Raw genomic sequence first — 19137 nt, 5'->3', positions numbered from 1 at the left:
TCCTTATGATGTTTTGGTAATTTTCATACCAAGTATTACATCAGCAATGCCCATGTCCTTCATGTCAAAATGTTTATTCAACATTTTCTTGGTAGTTTTAATCATGTCATTATTACTACCAATGATGAGCATATCATCTACATAAAGACATACAATGACATAACTTTTATCTGTGTTTTTAATATAAACACATTTGTCACACTCATTAATTTTAAATCCGTTTGACATCATTGCCTTGTCAAATTTCTCATGCCATTGCTTTGGCGCTTGTTTTAAACATATAATGATTTAACTAATTTATATACTTTCTTTTCTTTTCCTAGAATAGAAAACCCTTTTGGTTGTTCCATGTAAATTTCTACATTTAACTCACCATTTAAGAAAGCGGTTTTCACATCCATTTGATGAATTTCTAGATTGTATAGAGATGCAATGGCAATTAGCATTCTAATGGATGTTATTCTAGTAACCGGTGAGTATGTGTCAAAGTAATCAAAACCTTCTTTTTGTATAAAACCTTTGACTACAAGTCTTGCCTTGTATTTGTCGATTGATCCATCCGCTTTCAATTTTCTTTTGAAAATCCACTTGTACCCAAGAGGTTTACAACCTGGTGGCAAGTCCACTAATTCCCAAGTGTGATTTTGCAAGATGGATTCAACTTCACTATTGACAGCTTCTTTCCATAAAAAAGCTTCAGGACTGGACATAGCCTCTTTAAAAATTAAAGGCTCATTTTCTAACAAATATGTTAGGAAATCTGGACCAAAAGATTTTGAGGTTCTAGCACGTTTACTCACCTAGGTTCCTCTTCCTCATTTTGGTCTAACTCTTGCTCTTGATCAATACTAGTAATAGCATCAAAGATCTCTTATTATTACTAGTCTCTTGTCCAGTCTTATTTGGAAATACATGTTCAAAGAATGATGCATTCCGAGATTCAATAATAGTATTTACATGCATTTCGGAATGTTCTGATTTAAGAATCAAAAACCGATATGCACTACTATTCTTGGCATAACCAATGAAAATGCAATCAATGGTTTTAGGACCTATCTTAGTCTTTTTAGGACTAAGAATAACTACTTTAGCCAAACACCCCCACACTTTTAAGTATTTATAAGATGGTACTCTTCCATGCCATAATTCGTAAGGTGTTTGATTCACTTTCTTTCGGGGTACTTTATTAAGTATATAATTAGCAAAGAGTATTGCTTCCCCCCACAAGTTCTGAGGTAATCTAGAATTGATTAACATAGCATTCATCATTTCTTTTAAAGTCCTATTTTTCCTTTCAGCAATTCCATTTTGCTGAGATGAGTAAGGAGCGGTGGTTTGATGAATTATTCCATGTTCTTTACAAAACTCACCAAAAGGTGATTCATATTCACCACCTCTATCACTTCTAAGTTTCTTGATTTGCTTACCAAGTTGATTTTCAACTTCATTCTTATATTGAATGAAAGTTTCCAAAGCTTTATCCTTGGTTCGAATTAAATAAACATAACTATATCTAGTATAGTCATCTATAAAAGTGATAACATACTTTTTCCCACCTCTGGTTTGAATTGATTTAAAATCACAAATGTCACTATGAATTAATTCAAGTGGTTCCGTACTTCTTTCAATTGAATGAAAATGAGTTTTAGATAATTTTGTCTCAACACAAATTTCACATTTATGATTTGAATCAATGTCAAATTTAGGTAAACATTCCATATTAATTAATCTACGTAAAGATCCATAATTAACATGTCCTAGTCTACCATGCCATAAATTTGAAGACTCAAGCAAGTAAGAAGAAGATGTATTATTATTAATAACTGAAGGTACAATGGTCATTACATTTAACTTGAAAAGGCCATCAGACATGTAACTTTTTCCTACATACATCCCGTTTTTGGTAAGTACAAACTTGTCACTTTCAAAAACTAGCCTAAACCCATTCTTACTCAACAAAGATTCAGAAACTAAATTCTTGCAAATGCCCGATACATGCAGCACATTGGTGAGAGTGAGTTCCTTTCCAGATGTCATCTTAAGTACAATCTTTCCTTGTCCTTCAACTTTGGAAGTTGAGGAGTTGCCCATAAAAATTTGTTCACCATTGTCCACTGTAAAATAAGATGTGAACATCTTTTTGTCGGCACAGATATGGCGAGTAGCACCAGTGTCCACCCACCATTCTTTAGGATTTCCGACAAGATTTGCCTCGGAAACAACTGCAGAAAGATTGATATCATCTATACCATTGGAAATATTGTCCACTTCAGTCATGTGGGCTTGAGCAGGCTTCTTGCTTGTTCTTCTTTTACTTTTGCCTTTGCTACGGCAATCTTTGGCCCGATGTCCCTCTTTGTCACAGATGTAACATTTGCCATTAAACTTGTACTTTTTATTATCCTTCCCTTTAGAGCCTTGTGATAAACTTTCTCCAGAAGACTTTCGTTTCTTGGTTTTTGAAGCATGTTCCACCACATTTGCTTTAGACTCCATAGGATGCTTACCAACCCGCTTTTCAGAATTGCGGTTGTCTTCCTCAATTCTCAAACGCACAATTAATTCGTCCATAGAAATTTCTTTGCGCTTGTGTTTGAGGTAGTTCTTGAATTCCTTCCAGCATTTTAGTAATTTTTCAATTAAGGCTGCAACTTGGAAGGATTCACTGAGAGACATACCTTCTGCGTGAATGTCATGCAGAATGAGTTGGAAATCTTAAGCTTGGCTGATCACAGTTTTTGAATCAACCATTACAAAATCCAGGAATCTGCCAACCACAAATTTCTTTGAGCCAGCGTCTTCCGTTTTGTACTTTTTCTCCAACGATTTCCAAAGTTCTTTTACTGTCTTGATTGGACTGTAGACGTTGTACAATGTGTTGTCAAGTCCGTTCAAGATGTAGTTCCGGCAAAGGAAATCGGCATGTTTTCAAGCATCAATCGCAGCAACCACTTGCCGGTCGGTTTCATCCTCTTTCAGGATAGGAGCATCTTCACGGAGGAAACGAGCCAGGTTCAGAGTTGTAAGATAGAACAATGTTTTCTGTTGCCATCTTTTAAAGTCAGTTCCTGAGAACTTCTCTGGCTTCTCTCCATGATTTATTGGTATTGTCATCACAGGAGAGGGGGTTGGTGCAATCACAGCCACCACAGTAGTACTTGTTTGGGCATCAATTTCAGTAGCCATCAATTCTAATTTATAAAACAAAATTATAATTAGAATTTACACTACATAGAAAATTAAACCAAATTCACAGAATTAAATTCTGTAAAAATAAAAGAAACAAGAATGTAACTTTTATTTTCCAATTAATTTGAAAATAAAATAAAATTTTATTTAAACAAATTAATTCCACACAGAAAATTAAATTCTGTAAAATAAAAGAAATAAAAAACTATAACTTTTATTTTTCAATTAATTTGGAAATAAAATAAAATTTTATTTAACCAAAATAATTCCACACAGAAAATTAAATTCTGTAAAATTAATTCCACACAGAAAATTAAATTCTGTAAAATAAAAGAAATAAAAAAACTATAACTTTTATTTTTCAATTAATTTAGAAATAAAATAAAATTTTATTTAACCAAAATAATTCTACACAGAAAATTAAATTCTGTAAAATAAAAGAAATAAGAATATAACTTTTATTTTTCAATTAATTTGAAAATAAAATAAAATTTTATTTAACCAAATTAATTCCACACAGAAAATTAATTTCTGTAGCACTTCAATAATTAAAATACTAAAACAGAATTTTAAGTAATGAAAAGGGAGAAAATAATTTCTAAAACCCAAAATTAATTTCTGAAAAAATTTCACAAAAATATATTCTGAATTGTTAATGACACCAGTATCGTACTACTCGTTGTTGTCAAAGAAAAGAGACAGTATATTACTACTATCTGTCAGATAGCATATAACACTATTTATTTTTTCAACCAGAATATTATTTTGTAAATCCACAGAAAATAATTTTCTTCCGAAATTATTTACGAAGAATGAAAAAGGGAAACAAACGAAAAATTCTGTAAACAGAATAATTCGAATCTGTCTTAAGATTGATACTATAATCTTCTGTGTAAATAAAATAACTTGAAATAATTCAAACAAAATAAATAAATAACATACCGAATTTAATTATCGAACCGAATTAAAAATAAAGACCAAGTCGAGTGTGTGACACTCTGTCCTTAAGACAGATTCGCCCCGCTACGGTACTTACGGTTGAGTGGCGTCTATCTCCCAGGATACAATAATCTTCACAAATTGTAGTAGTACTCCAAACAATTTGTTCGGCGAACCAAACCTGTGTTCTAACTCTCTGAAATTTATACTAAAACTAATATGAAGAATAATGTAAAAATGCAGAATTTAGGACAGCAACAAGACGATAATCAGATTGAATTTCCGGTCCCCCGATTGTTGGATTTATGGCTATATATATAGGCAAAAACTCTGCCCCGAACAGGTTCCAAAACAAATTGAAAAGGTGCATAGAAAAGTTAGAACCGTTGCCTGAACTCTTTTTCAAAAAGATTGAAAAAGTACCGTTGGTAAGAACAGTTTTTGAACCAATTTGAAAAGTGATCCGTGAACTCTTTTGGACCTTTATAAATTAAACAATTAGAAAAGAACCGTTGGACAAAGTGAACTTTATTATATAAACTATTTGGAATATATATATATATATATATTAAACTATTTGAATATATATATATATATTAAATTATTTGAATAGTTTAATAAATAAAGGAAGATGTATAAATTTTAGGAAACCACTTAGGAACTCAAAATTTGAATTTAGAATTAAATTAAATTCCCACAATTCAAATTTTAGGAAACCACTTAGGAACCCAAAATTTGAATTTAGAATTAAATTAAATTCTCACAATAATTTTTTATCGAAAAATTCAAAAGAATTTTATCTAAAAAATTAATGTAAAATCCGAAAACGACGTCAACTTCCCATTCACTCATAAATGGTTTTGACGTTCCGTCTTCACCGTGTGACTTGCCACGCGGTAAGGAACACGTCACCTCTTCGGACTCACCCCAGAAGACGTTTGGGGCCCACCCAAATTTGGGCTAAAAAATATGCATACATTAAACTATTTTTCCAACACCCTCACCAGTAACCCACTCCTGAAACCCAATCAATCAAGGGGGATTGATTATGTCTGCTTGACAAACCAGAGCCCTCACACTCTTCTCCTCCACCTCACTGAACCCATCTCACTGGCGACCCTCTCGACGACGACCACTTCTCCAAGAGGATTATTAGTACATAGATTTTACAAATCTCATTTTTTGCTTTTCTTTTATGAGTTTTCTTGATATGAGTTGTCAAGCTTTTTGTTTGATTGTGCTCTGGTCTTTCTGGGTATTTTTGAATTGGTGTTTGTGAGGCTATTTAGTTAGGTTTTCTTTGTACTTGGCAAAATTTTGGAACATGGGTTGTTGTATTGTTGGTTTGAATATGGTTTGAATATGCTGATTTTTCTCACACGATGCACTTGGGTATCTTCCTTTTTTTTTCTTTTTTCTTTTTTTTTTAGTTACATTCCAGTTTTCTTTTGTTTAATTGTAATTTTTTTGTTTTATTTTGAAAAACTGTGTGTTCACAAATATCTAATGGTCTGTTTGGCTGCTACGAAAACAATGGTAAAGGAAATTAATATATGAAGAAATGTATTTTGTATTTTTTTGATTAGAAAAAAGAAATATATTTGTGTTTTACCACTTCTCCAAGAGGTTTACTAGTACATAAACCTTACAAATCTCATTCTTTGCTTTTCTTTTATTTTCTTGATTAGTGCTATAAACTTCTGAAATTTCTTGACTTGATTTTGATTATGATTTTTTTTTTTTTTTTGATTTTTTTTTTCAGCAGCAGATTTGGTGAATGATGGATTATTTAAGTTTTTGATTTCAGCTTAGAAATCTGATACTGTGTGTTTGATTTGTTGTGTCCATTGTGTGTTTTTTATATATATATATATATATATATATTTTTTGGGAAATTCAGTTTACCTCATTGCTTTAGTTGCTAAATTTGTTACTGTGTTTTTTTAATTTTTTTTCCGTTTTAGGCTATCGACAGGCACAAAGAGGTGAAATGCATTGGAAATTTCAGTCATAGCAGCTCATAAACGAAAGTTTCTTCCTTAATGTTGCTAAAAAAGTTTCTAAAAAATTTGCTAAAACTGTTGGTCAAACTGTTACTGTTCATCATATTGAAAAATGTTGCTGAAAATTGTTCATGTTGCTGAAATTGGGTTGGAATGTGTGTTTGTTAATGTTGTTGATGTAACTTATGGGTTGTATTTACAATTTGGAATTGGAAAGGAACAACATTATTGTTTTCTTTACAGCATGATTTTGTCAAAGGCATGATTGTCAATTGTTTAGTAGATATGAGAAAAATTAATTTTTTTTGCGATTTGGATGACACTTAGATCAATTTTTGTTTATTTGTTATAGCTTTAGCTTTAGATAAACAGCATACTTGCATGAATATAATGACATGATGGCATTGTTGAAGTACTTGGTTGAGTCATATAGCAGCTAAGACCGATATACCTCCTCATCTTCTCATCTTGCTTAGTTCTCTATTTGGCTTTCAGTTTGTTTAAAAACAAAGTTTCATGATTGCAGAATACAAACCACGGTGTAACCTCAATTGATTTTTGAGGTTCATTTTTTTGGTTATGAATCTAGCTTTAGTCACCTCAAGCCTTTCAATTGGGGTTAATTCATGGCAACATATAGAACTTCAATATTTCTTCACAGTGGATTTAACATAGATGAGTTGGTGATGTTAGCTTTATCTATATTATGCAGTTGGCAGGAGGTTTAGTTGTTAATTATCTATATCATTTGTAGTCCTGTGTGCATAAAGACTTAACTGAGTGACCAAGAGGACAAACAGGAGCTGATGCAAACAAGACCAAAATGCTATAATTTACAAGTTCTATAATTATCAAACATAACTACATTCATCAAATTTCCATTCATCAAAACCATCTAAAATCATTCCATCCATTCATCAAAGCCAAAATGCTACAAACTTCCAAAATAATTCCATAAAATTAAGGGTAAACTACCAATAGATCCTAATAGTTAGACTTAATTCCCATCAAGTCCTATTGAAAATAAGTCTTGGTAAAATTGTCGTTAAAAATAATTTTTTTGTGACAATTTTTTATATATATAGCTTAAAAATTGACAATTGGTGACTTTTTTTGTCATGATTTTTATAAATTGTCGCTGAAACTTACAATTAGTGACTTTTTTATGACAAATTTTTCCCATAAGACCTATTAAATAATAAGTCCACTTATTATGACCTACACGTAAGTATCCCTAAAATTAAAGCCAAAATGCTACAAATGCCAACAATACATCCGCTAAGTTTCATAAAATCCAAAATGCTACAAACGCCAATGAATTGTGGACATAATGTCTTCATCATCTTCATCCACGAACTTGAAGTAATTGTAATGGGCAGTGTTACTCTACAATGCATGACAATCAGTTAGTCGAATAAGACAAATTAATTTGTAACTACTAAAGGATTAATATTTAGAATACATACTTACATATTTTGATGGGCAAACAAAGAACAAACGCTCTTGATTTCCATGCTCATTGGTTCTTACAATATGTATTTGTGTGTGCAGTACCATCACCTCACAACTAAGAATGAAAATAAAAAATTCAATCTGCACATCCATTATAGCGATCCCGGTATTCCCTGTTGTTGTTGAACTGTAATCCGGACTTGGTTCCGTAGATTTGTTGTTGTCTTATCCTCTTTTCTATCCCTTACTCTTTATCTTAGAGCTTTGGGTTGTGTTGGACTTGTTGGGAATAAGTTGGTTATGTTTTGGAACTTAGAATCTTTGCCCAGTTTTCGGCCTCTCCGCTCGAGCGGGGGTTTAGGCGCTCGAGCGGGAAAATTACCTTCCCTGTACTTCGTCTGTAGTGTTGGACGCTCGAGCGTAAGGTTTGACGCACGAGCAGGAGTTTGTGTGTGTCGCTCGAGCGGGGAGTTGGACGCTCGAGCGAGGACCTGTTCTGCAAAACTTCTGGATGGTTGTATCCGCCGCTCGAGCGGGGGTTTTGGCGCTCGAGCGGGAGTCTGTGAGTGACGCTCGAGCGGGGAGTTCGACGCTCGAGCGGGGCGACTTTTATATAAAGCCGAGATCCGACCTTTTTGTTCACTTTTTGATTTCCTTTCTCTCTCTTACTTTTTCAACACCTCCATTGGAGAGCACCTCACTCTAAAACCTAACTTCTCTCTTAGGATTGATCTAGATAGAGTGTTTTCCTCACCTTGGGCCTTTGTAAGAAGTGTGTTGATCGTCGAGGGCTTCGTTGTGATCCAAGAAATTTGGGATTTGGAGCACTTTGATTTCGGGTCATCTTCTCCTTTTGAATTCTTCATTTGAGGTAGGGATTCTCCTTGTTCTTTTTCAATACTCCGTCTATAGATAGACATGTGGTAATTTTTGTATTGCATGAAAATTGTATCATGTTGGATTTGTTTGAAAATCATGAGATAAACCTAGGGTTGGTTGTGTGGAGAATGGTTTTGGCTTCATTGATTGTTGTCTTGGCTAAAATAAATAAAATTAGCATGTTGTAGTGAAATGAAGAAAAACCCTAAATTATATTTTGGTTGAGTAAATTAAAATGGGGGTTTGTTGACCATTGTGTGTAAATCTCTTTTGTCAAAATGAGTGTGGTAAGGGTGTTAATACCTAAAGGATTAACCATGGCTTTGGAGTTAATTTTATAGAAACAAGATTAGTGGAGTTGGTTTTGTGATAACAAAAAGGAAATGGAATTGTTTTTGTGAAAATGAGGGAAGTGTTTTCGAAATAAGTTTGAGAATTGGATTGTTGTATCTTGAGTGTTGAACACACATGTAGAAGTTGTTCTATTAACTATCATGTTAATATTGTTGTTGGGTTTACGATTCATGATCTTTGAGCCTTTTAATAGATGTACTAACTATATGCATCTAGAGGTTTGGTCCTTGGTCATCGGTGAAGGATGACACGGTTGTGTAGAATTGTCGGGTTTGCATTTTGCCATTGATTAATTGAACATCGTATGTGATGAAGTGCTAGATACATTATATATATGTATATTTACTCGGAAGGAGATAGTCATGTGTTCATATATTTTAACACATTGCTGATGTCTTGATAGTTTATGTATATGCATTATACATGTTGGTTATGCCTTGATGTGCTGTGATTGTTGGTGTTATACCCCGCGCTTATAATCAAAGGTACCGTTACCTTCCAGCTAGCGCTTGGAGAACTGACTGCGCTAATAATCGAAGGTACCATACCCCTCCAGCTAGCGCCTGGTAAACTGGCTTGTTGTTAATGTTGTTGAGTGGGGTGTATTGTTGGCTTACTACGCACATAGCTAGTAGAGCGAAATGGGATTGTTGTTGTTTCGTTGTAACTGAAAATATCATGGATTTGATTGGTTACAGTTCGGAGGACCGAGTTACTCCATTGGTTGATTGTATACATGTTGGTGGGTTGTAAATTTATATTTTTTACACAGATATGCATGTATAGTTATGATAGTAATGGAAACGAACCAAAATGTCATTTTTGTCTTTTGGAAAGTGTGGAGGAGAACGAATATTTTTTAAAGATAAACATGTTTGAAAAGGGTACATCTGAGTATGTATAGGAAATGGAAGAAAGTATCGGGCTTAGTGTGATTACTTCCTAAGTACTTGTTAATGTTATGAAAGATTGGGAATGGGGGTTAATGAAAGGAAAAAGGAAAGACAAACCACTTGTAACGTTGAATGAAACGGTTGTTTTCGAGAAAAGTTCATACATATATATTTTGTATAAACTGTCACATTACTATTCTAGTATGAGAATGAGTGTTCATGATCATAGCTATCTGTAAGTTGTTATTGTTGAGGATCATGTTGAGTTCCCTACTGGACTATATGTTCATCCCACGTTGTTGAATCTTTTTCAGGTGTTAAGCAGGTTGAGCTGCAAGATTTGGATCTATTTATTTACTGGCCACGGGGCCTCAGTTATGTTGGCGGAATGCCATTGTTGTAAAAGGGTTACACCCTTTTTCTTGTACCTTAAGTGATGTAAGCCCAAGGGCAATTTATTAAGTATGTTCATGTAATATTTACTTTGCATACGAATGAGAGTATTGTTAATCACTTCTACGGATTGAATGTATGAGTTTATTTCCGCATGTTATCCTTGAAATTGAATTAAGTTAATGAATTTGGTAATGACTTCGAGTAATAAAAAGTGGGGCGTGACATCCATATTTATCTTATGATAGATCATGATCCAAATGAGGCACAAGCCATTCCAACATAACAATTTGCTCACTTTGAAAGAAAAATTCATCCCATAAAGCTTACTGAAATTCCCTAGTGGTGGAATGCATTGCAAGGAGGAATTCAAATAATTTTTTTTGTCAATGAATTTTTTCTTTTTTTTTTTTTTCAACAAAGGAAATACATATAGGCCTCAACAGTTCATAACAGTTATGTAAAAACAAGAAAACCCTCATTAGAGGACAAGAACCCACAATAACTCCCAGCAACAAACAAAACCATCACCACAAAAGCCCTTCAATATCTTCAATCTATATGCCTTGAAACCTCAATAGAAGTTAAAAAGGATTTTCTAAATTGGGCATTCAATTACTGTTATGGTAGTTGCATCAAAAATTGGATCTCCCAAGAGGTCAACACAAACAACTAAAATATGCACCAACATAATTAATATATATATATATATGTTAGTAATGGGCGCCCATGTGGCATGACCATTTGAACTACCAATTGAACCTTATCCAAATAGGTTTTGAAATTGAATTCAAACCTATTTAGGATAACCACTCAGGATACAGATATTATCTCCATTAACTGATATGGATAGATAATAATAACATATTATATATATGGTATATGGGTTATGGGTGAAAAAAGAGAGAAACAACGTATGATCTGAGTTTTACCCATATACTGACTCTCTCCCAAAAACAACGATCAAGTCATTTGCACTGTGATTTGTGTGGGTGATATTCAATCTGTAATATCACTTCACTGCTGGGTTGGTTTATCAGACTCTGGAAGCACGTGATTTATCCACGAGGTTCTATTATCTAAAGGTATGATCTAAACATTTTATCCGCTGCATGTTTTATACTTTGATTTACATTGGTATCAGAGCCATTGATGGATATTTTCGTGTTTCCTTTAATCATGTGTATATTTTTACATGTGTATGTTTACATTATATACATGAATGTTTGTAAAGGAGGAAAAAAAAAATATCTACTTTGATTAGATTAAGAGCATAAATATTTTTTTTATGTTCATTAATGTCTTTTTTCATACCATAAACGGTTTTATTTTGAAAAATGGAGTCTGGCAGTACAAAAATGGGATCAGAAAACACCATGGAAGGCGGCGCGTGGTATGCACGCGCCACCTGACGCCGTGAGCAGCAGCCACGCGCTCCCACGCGCTGCCACGCGCCCACACGCGCTAGACGCCCTACAGACGCGCCTGCACGCGCCATCACGCACGCGTCAGTTGCGCTGTCCACGCGCGCAACGTCCGTGCCACGCACGCGCGCCGTGCCCTGAGTCGCGGGCTGAGCCGCCCGCCGAGCCGCGTTCTGAGCCGCCCACCGAGCCACCTGCTGAGCTGCGCTGGCTGAGCCGCGCCGTTTTCCTCCGCCGGCTCGGCTGGCTTGGCTGCTGATGCATTAGGCGCTGTTTGTTTTGTTTTTTAATTCTGAATCGCGTTAATTGGCCATAATTTATTCGTTATAGCTTTGTTTTAAGCATGGTTGGTACCGTTAGACTTAGAATTAATTTTTCTACATTCTGTAAAATTTTGAAAATTTTACGAAAATATAAAATATTTTTTCTGTGTTAATAATTCATGTTTTATGCTTTAAAATGCTTCTGGTATTGCATAAATAATTTTCTAGGGCTGAATTTTTTATTGTAGACTATTGATGTAGTTTACTATTTACTGGTATAGTTATAACATTTTATCAGATTCTGGAATATTTATTTCTGATTTTATGTGTGTTTATTAGTTATTTAAAATTCCAGAAAATTCCAGAAAGTACGATATACTTTCTGTTATGGCATAATTTGAATATTAAATACAGCATATATTTTTTTTGGTTTGTAATATGTTGTAATTAGAGGAGCATGATTATTTATTTATTAGAATTCCATTATTAAATGAATATAGCATGAGTTATTTATAAATTTACATTAAGATGCTATTGTTTGGAATTTATCATGCTTTGACATGCCATAGTCAGTGGGAGGTTGTTCGGTTGAGAGAAATCTTTGTAGGTTTACTCCCGAAAACTAATATTTTGCGCATAAATTAAATTAAATTTTGGATAATTGTCACCTGTGGCGCAAGAGATGATTACGAGCATAGCGGATTTTCGATCTTGCGACTTGTGTAATATTGTCACTATTTAATTTAGATTTTCGTGGCAAAATTATATTATGCTAATCAAATTAATCCCAATGCAAATTTCTCTCTAAATTGACTTAGCTTATGGAAGTTAATTGGTTGACCTAGACTTAGTAAAGATGTTCAAATGTGAATAATGTAATCCCATTCTTTAGATGAGCAAAAATCTTGGAGACTTTAGGTCAAGTCTTGATTGAGCCAAAGTAAGGAAACATGACTCAAAGTCACCGTGGTTTTGTTGCCTTGTTTGGCATAATAAAAACTAATGTGTGCGCTATGGTTAGCAGCACGCTACATAGTTTTGGTTGGCGAGTTTTGGAGTTATGAAATTAGTAAGCCCTCAATAGATCTGTATATGATCTTGACTATTGAGCTGCACGGATTGACTTTGTATTTTGACTTGTAAATAATGTTACATCATTGGATGAAGTAACATTCAAGAGTCACGTCATCCAAGAAATGCGAGCTTAAATAAATTAGTCATTAAGTGTAAGACGAGTAGCCAGTATGAGCAGCGTTTTGCTCTCTACCCAATTATTGGGAGTGGATGGAGCAAAATTTCATGCACTATAAGAGTGTGCGTTGAAATATCACGTAAAGTTAAAAGATTAGCGCTTAGAAGCTGCAAAATCTATTAACACTAAGTGAAAAGATTAGCGCTTAATGGCTGCAAAATCTATTAGCATTGTTGACTTGTCTTAGTCTGGACACTTACTGTTTCCACACTTGAGTGTGAGACATGAGGAGGGGCTTCTTTGTATGATTCCTTAGCTAGGCTAACGTTTTTGAATAACGTTTACCACTAAGCGCAAACGTTGCAGCATAGTAATGAAAAGGTCAAGGCTGACAAGGTTGTTATGACTCTAAGAATTTGACGCATCGCTTGTAAGAGCATTGTGTTGAATTAGACTCTTTGGCCTAATTCGCGCTTAAGTTACTTCAGGGGCTGTCATAGTTGATAGCTTATTCTCTCTTTCTTGTGGATAGTAGAATTAATTGCAAGTAACTATGAAGCGAGAAACAGAGATGGCAAGAGGAGTGTCGTCATCTTTCAACTAGATGCAGTAAAGTGTATGGAGAATAAAATTGACTTGAAGGTGCAGGGGATTAGCACTTACTAGTTAAATTTGCGACTTAGGCGCACTTGATATCTCCATGACATCCTTTTTATGATCTAGTGAATATGACTTAGTCGTGAGTCATTACCTAGTTGGGCCTAAACCTTTAAAACTTGTCTTCGAGAACTCACACATTAAGATGATTGGAATTAGTTTATGACATTGGTCATGAACCAGTGGCTTATTATACTTAATCACATTAATGAGCTAATGACACGATGGTTTGAGTAGGCCTTCTCGGGCCCACTCGCTTATGACATCCTGCTCTCATATAAATGTGTAACTTTGTTCGCAATAGGTGCGCACAAGTAAGTAGGAAAGCCGTAGAAGGTCATTTGTATTGGCGCATTTAGTCCACTATGATATTTGTGACTAAATATGTGTGAGGGTATGATAGCTAAGCCTCAATCTTGACAAATTTATAGATTACGATACGCATCTGAGTCAAGATTATTTGATCTCCCATAAGTCAAAAGTTTTGAGATGATTTTTGACATTGCACATATGAGGTCGAGATCAATTAGATAAGAGCTTTTGTGCTTTTAGTTTTTGACCAAGGTGGCGAGTATCTATTTGAGTTATTTTTTTTTAGAAAACTCTGTGAAGAGAAATGGATGCTTAGAAAATTGATTATTCCTAGTACTCAACAACACACTGGTGTAGTAGAGATAAGGAATTAAATATTGTTAATGTTAGGTGGATAATGGCGCAAAATGTTTCCCAATTGGGAATTGCACTAGTTTGTTGTCTATATCCCTAACTAAGTGCCCTCCATATCAGATTTTACACTCCATTTTTGAGTAATGGGTTAGCAGAGAGCCATCTATGGGCGATCTGTAACCATTAAGCAGCTTATCTTTATTTTACTTCTCATAAGATTGCGAAATTAAGACCTAGGGTTCTATAGCGCATTATTGTATGCTGTCTTGTAAACACAAAGGGTCGTGTGGCGCATTATTGTGTGCGGTCATGCAAACTCTCCAGGTCATGTGCATATAGGTAAGCAGCTTTGTGGTAGTGTAACTAAGTCACATAAAGTTTTATTTGTAAAGGTGACGTGAATAGAGTTTTTGGAACTCTATAAGATAGAGAATTCTAAGCATAGCACTCTATGTAGCCTAGTTGAGAATGGAAAGAAATTTTCAATATCCTAGGGACAGTGGGAGCGATGTGCCTACTAATGGATTACTCCATTAGAGAAGAATACTCTACATTCTTAGTTGCGTGGTAGCACATGTGAAAATTTTCCACGTCATCACTGGGTGATTGAGAGGGAAACATTCATGATTGCTCCGCAAGATGATAAAGAGCTTAGGATAATGCCAAAGGCTCTAGTCCCCTGTTTTTAAAAAGTGAATCAATGTTGCGCAGTTTAAGACAAAGTCTTTGAGGATTAACCATTTCTATAATTTGGTTGACTTTCCATTATGACGCAAAACTGTTCTAAATTTATGCGTAATTTGGATAGTCATTGTTGAGGCATAAGGCTCGCTAGATACCGAAAAGTCGTACCATTGAGGAAAGTGTAGACCATGAGAAGACTTCCTCCTGGGGAGTGAGGTTATTTTGACTTAGGCTATGATTGACATAAGTTTGGAGCATTGATTTGTGGACATTGTGACCCAACTTCTCGTTGGAGAATTGGATAAGTAGATCCGTAGGGATTTACCTTCTGTTTTTATGGTGAAAAGTTAGGAGCGCAAAAAGGTTGCTAGTTCCAATAAATCTTTTACAGCCTAAAGCAGTTATCCAGACAGTGGTTCTTAGATTTCGTCAAGCCATGATAGGCCAACGATGATCGATGAAGACCACTGAGGCATGATCAATGGTCCAAAAGAAGTTTTTTCCTTACTTAGTCATTATGAGCCAGGAATTTATAAGGTTGTCGCCACCTAGGGTGGGCAGTCCTCTATTTTAGATATGATGGACATGGGTGATGTAATTTATATGCTCAGATGTACGATCCTTAGAGATTGTTTTAGGAAAATTCTTGGTTTGTCTTCGATGGCTTACATAAGGAATATCCTAGAACGATTCTAGATGTAAAATTGCAAACCCATTGACTTACCTATCGGTAAAAGCCAGAGCCTTAGCTATTGAGTGAATCCTCGGATTGTCTTTGGGAGAAACAGATGACCTATATTCCTTGATTTTTTCTTTGTTGTGGGAGCCTAAAGTACGCTATGTGGGCGTATTCGGCATGATAAGTGTTATCTTTGATAAATGGTTAACTGAGTTGTTTAGACATTGACCTTGCTCATTAGACTGTGGATAAAATGCTTTACTAGAAGCATATTAATTTGCTCCTTGTAAGATTCAATGCGCTAGTTGGGCGCATCTGCGCTAGTTGGGCGCATTAAGAATGAACGCAAATTGGTCACCAAAAAATATCTTTAGAGAGGTTATTACGCAGGAGGTAGTGATCTTAAATCATTTCATGTGAGGCGCACATGGTGGATTCCGTTGTATATACTTATCGCAAGAGGTGCTGATAAGGCTTATGTTTGGAATCTATAATTGCGCAAGCTGTGGTCAATTTTTTTTAAATCGATCACTTATTTTGAGATGATGGGATGTTGACACTATTATGGTTTGTGTCATAATGATTAGCAAACGATGATGTCAGCAGGCAAGATTGGCTCACTCACACGAGCAATCGTCCTTGGCGCTTGGGAGCGAGCAAGGATGAAACTGGTGGTTTATTTTTATTTGGAGCCAAGAGAGGCTTAAATTATCCACTATGTATGTCGCCTTGGTTATAACCAAGATGAGGTCATGTTAAGGACCAAACATGGATGTTAGTACCCACTTTCCATGTTGTGCCTGTTATGATTAGCCAGATGCGAGATCTCATTTGGCGCCTAGAAGGCGAGCAAATAGAGAATTCGGGTTAGGTGCTAGAAAGCGACTAGACTAATATCTGTACGGTGTATCAAGTGTGACGTCACTCTTTATGGAAGAGTTACTCCACCGTAACATGTATTCATGCTACATGTGCTTGGCGATCGAGTAATGAGGTGAGAGAATGGATCCCTGTTTCCTCACCGTGTGAGTTTTACATGTCATTATTGATATGACTTTCATTTATGTACCCTTTTGTGACTTTTGACTACGTCATAGGGTAAGGGGTTGATGTTCTGCTACTTTGGTATGTTGCCTGCGGTCATGTATGATTCGGCCTTAAGGGACATCACTGGGAAAGCAATCAATCCTAAGCTAAATGGCATGAGGGCAAAGGGAAGATCATCTAGTATTACACCACTGTTGTATATTCACTGCCGGCAACTCACATCGCTTTATATGAGAAGCGGATTGAGTGTGAATATATTGCAAGAATTGAGAGGGTCAAACATGCTCTTTTGAGGGATTAGAGATGTTTTTTTTGAACCGGTGTAATTAGATGGGTCTGGGGTATATGAGACACTATTTCTGTTCTTTTTGGGTTGATGTCTCTGTACTGGCTCATATATAGAGTTTCTAGTATAGAGCTCCCACATGCAGGTGTTCTCAGCGGTCGCACGGTGCATTGGCTAGTATGAGATTGTTCATTTTTTGGGAGATTGAGATAGAGATGTGGCAGTGTCATGCCAACTCATGTGCGAGTGGGAGATGTTAGTAATAGGCGCCCATGTGGTATGACCATTTGAACTACCAATTGAACCTTATCCAAATAGGTTTTGAAATTGAATTCAAACCTATTTAGGATAACCACTCAGGATACAGATATTATCTTCATTAACTGATATGGATAGATAATAATAACATATTATATATCTGGTATATGGGTTATGGGTGAAAAAAGAGAGAAACAACGTATGATCTGGGTTTTACCCATATACTGACTCTCTCCCAAAAATAACGATCAAGTCATTTACACTGTGATTTGTGTGGGTGATATTCAATCTGTAATATCACTTCACTGCTAGGTTAGTTTATCAGACTCTGGAAGCACGTGATTTATCCACGAGGTTCTATCATCTAAAGGTATGATCTAAACATTTTATCCGCTGCATGTTTTATACTTTGATTTACAATATATATATATATGTCCTCTAAGCAAAATAGATATATAACACTGTATAAATCATGGATTCGTGTAGGAAAAAAAAGAAGAAAAACAAATGTGAAGTGAATCAAATAGAAATAATTTTTTTTCCACAAATCTCACTCCAGCCAGAACCCACAAAAAACTGAATCCAAATTACTTGAATCAGATATTCCAATCTTATACCCCCAAACAAACAAAATCACAATCAAGAGAGAAAGAGAGCTTGCTTGTGTAAGATTTAGAACAAAAGTAGGAGAGAGAAAGAAGGAAAGGCGTCGGGAGAGAGAAATAAGGAAAAGCGTCGGTGAAGGTGGGTCGCCGGTGTTTCAGGAGCTTCTCGTTGTCATCAGGAGTGGGTCGCCATCAAGAGTGGGTCGCCGATGAGGGTGGGTTCGGTAGAGGAGAGGGGGCTAAGTGAGAGTGAGCTCCAAAACTCTATGTATAAGCTGTATAGCTTTGGGAGGGAAAAACAGCTTTTTCAATTTTTTAATTTTTTTTTATTTATAGCCATTGGATCTAGATTGGCTGATCTTAGTAGTTGCCAGTAGGAAGTGAATGATAGCTTCAAAGAGAGGATCTCAACTCATGCTGATTGGGGTTAATTTAGCCATATAAGATAAAATAGATCATTTTAGTTAAATAGGACAAAATATCACATCTAATCTATAATCATTTTATTTGTCTCTCACAAAAGTCAAAAAAATCAAAAAGCATATCTCAAATGAGACTTTTTAAACTCAGGCTAAATAGTCAAAAAGCTAAAAAGTCAATCCACATTCCAAACAAATGCTTAAAAAGTTACTCTATATATATATTTTTAATATAATTTTATGGATAATTCTACAATACACACTCTTTTATCTATGTGTATATAATTTCTCTATGCACACCTTTATGAAATTAGTTTTATGCTTTTGTTCTTAGCCCACACCTCACATGTTTCAATTATACCCTAAACTAACATTCTTGTACACACATCACTTAAACCATTTGTTCCATAGAGAATCAACGGTGTAGACCCATTTTTTATTCCATCCACCTTGAAAACACAACAACATCTTTCACAAGAAATCCCTCAGCAAATCGCTCCATGAATCTTCAGATTATACAACAAACTACCTCATTTGATTTCCAGTTACATCATCAAACTGATTTCTTCAATCAACAATTTAGTCAGCATCGAAAAAGTCATTAATTGGCATAGGCTTGTATCAATATAGATCTTGAAACAGTATCGCTTTGTATCAAACTTCATTGAAGACGTACAACTCCATTTATTTCTTATTTTTCATAAACTCTTTTTTTTTTTTTTTTTTTGGGAAGCAATTCCATTTTGCTTATTTAGTACTAGTTATCCGAATGAAAAAATTTTATTCGGTTTTAACTTCCGAAACATGTAAAAAAATTTGGAATTTGGTTTCTGAAATAAATTCTTAAATTTGAAA

Source organism: Camellia sinensis, chromosome 1, assembly GCF_055761805.1.
Source record: "Camellia sinensis isolate YWXY chromosome 1, ASM5576180v1, whole genome shotgun sequence".
In the NCBI taxonomy this organism is placed as follows: Eukaryota; Viridiplantae; Streptophyta; class Magnoliopsida; order Ericales; family Theaceae; genus Camellia; species Camellia sinensis.
This window is presented reverse-complemented; position numbering follows the sequence as displayed.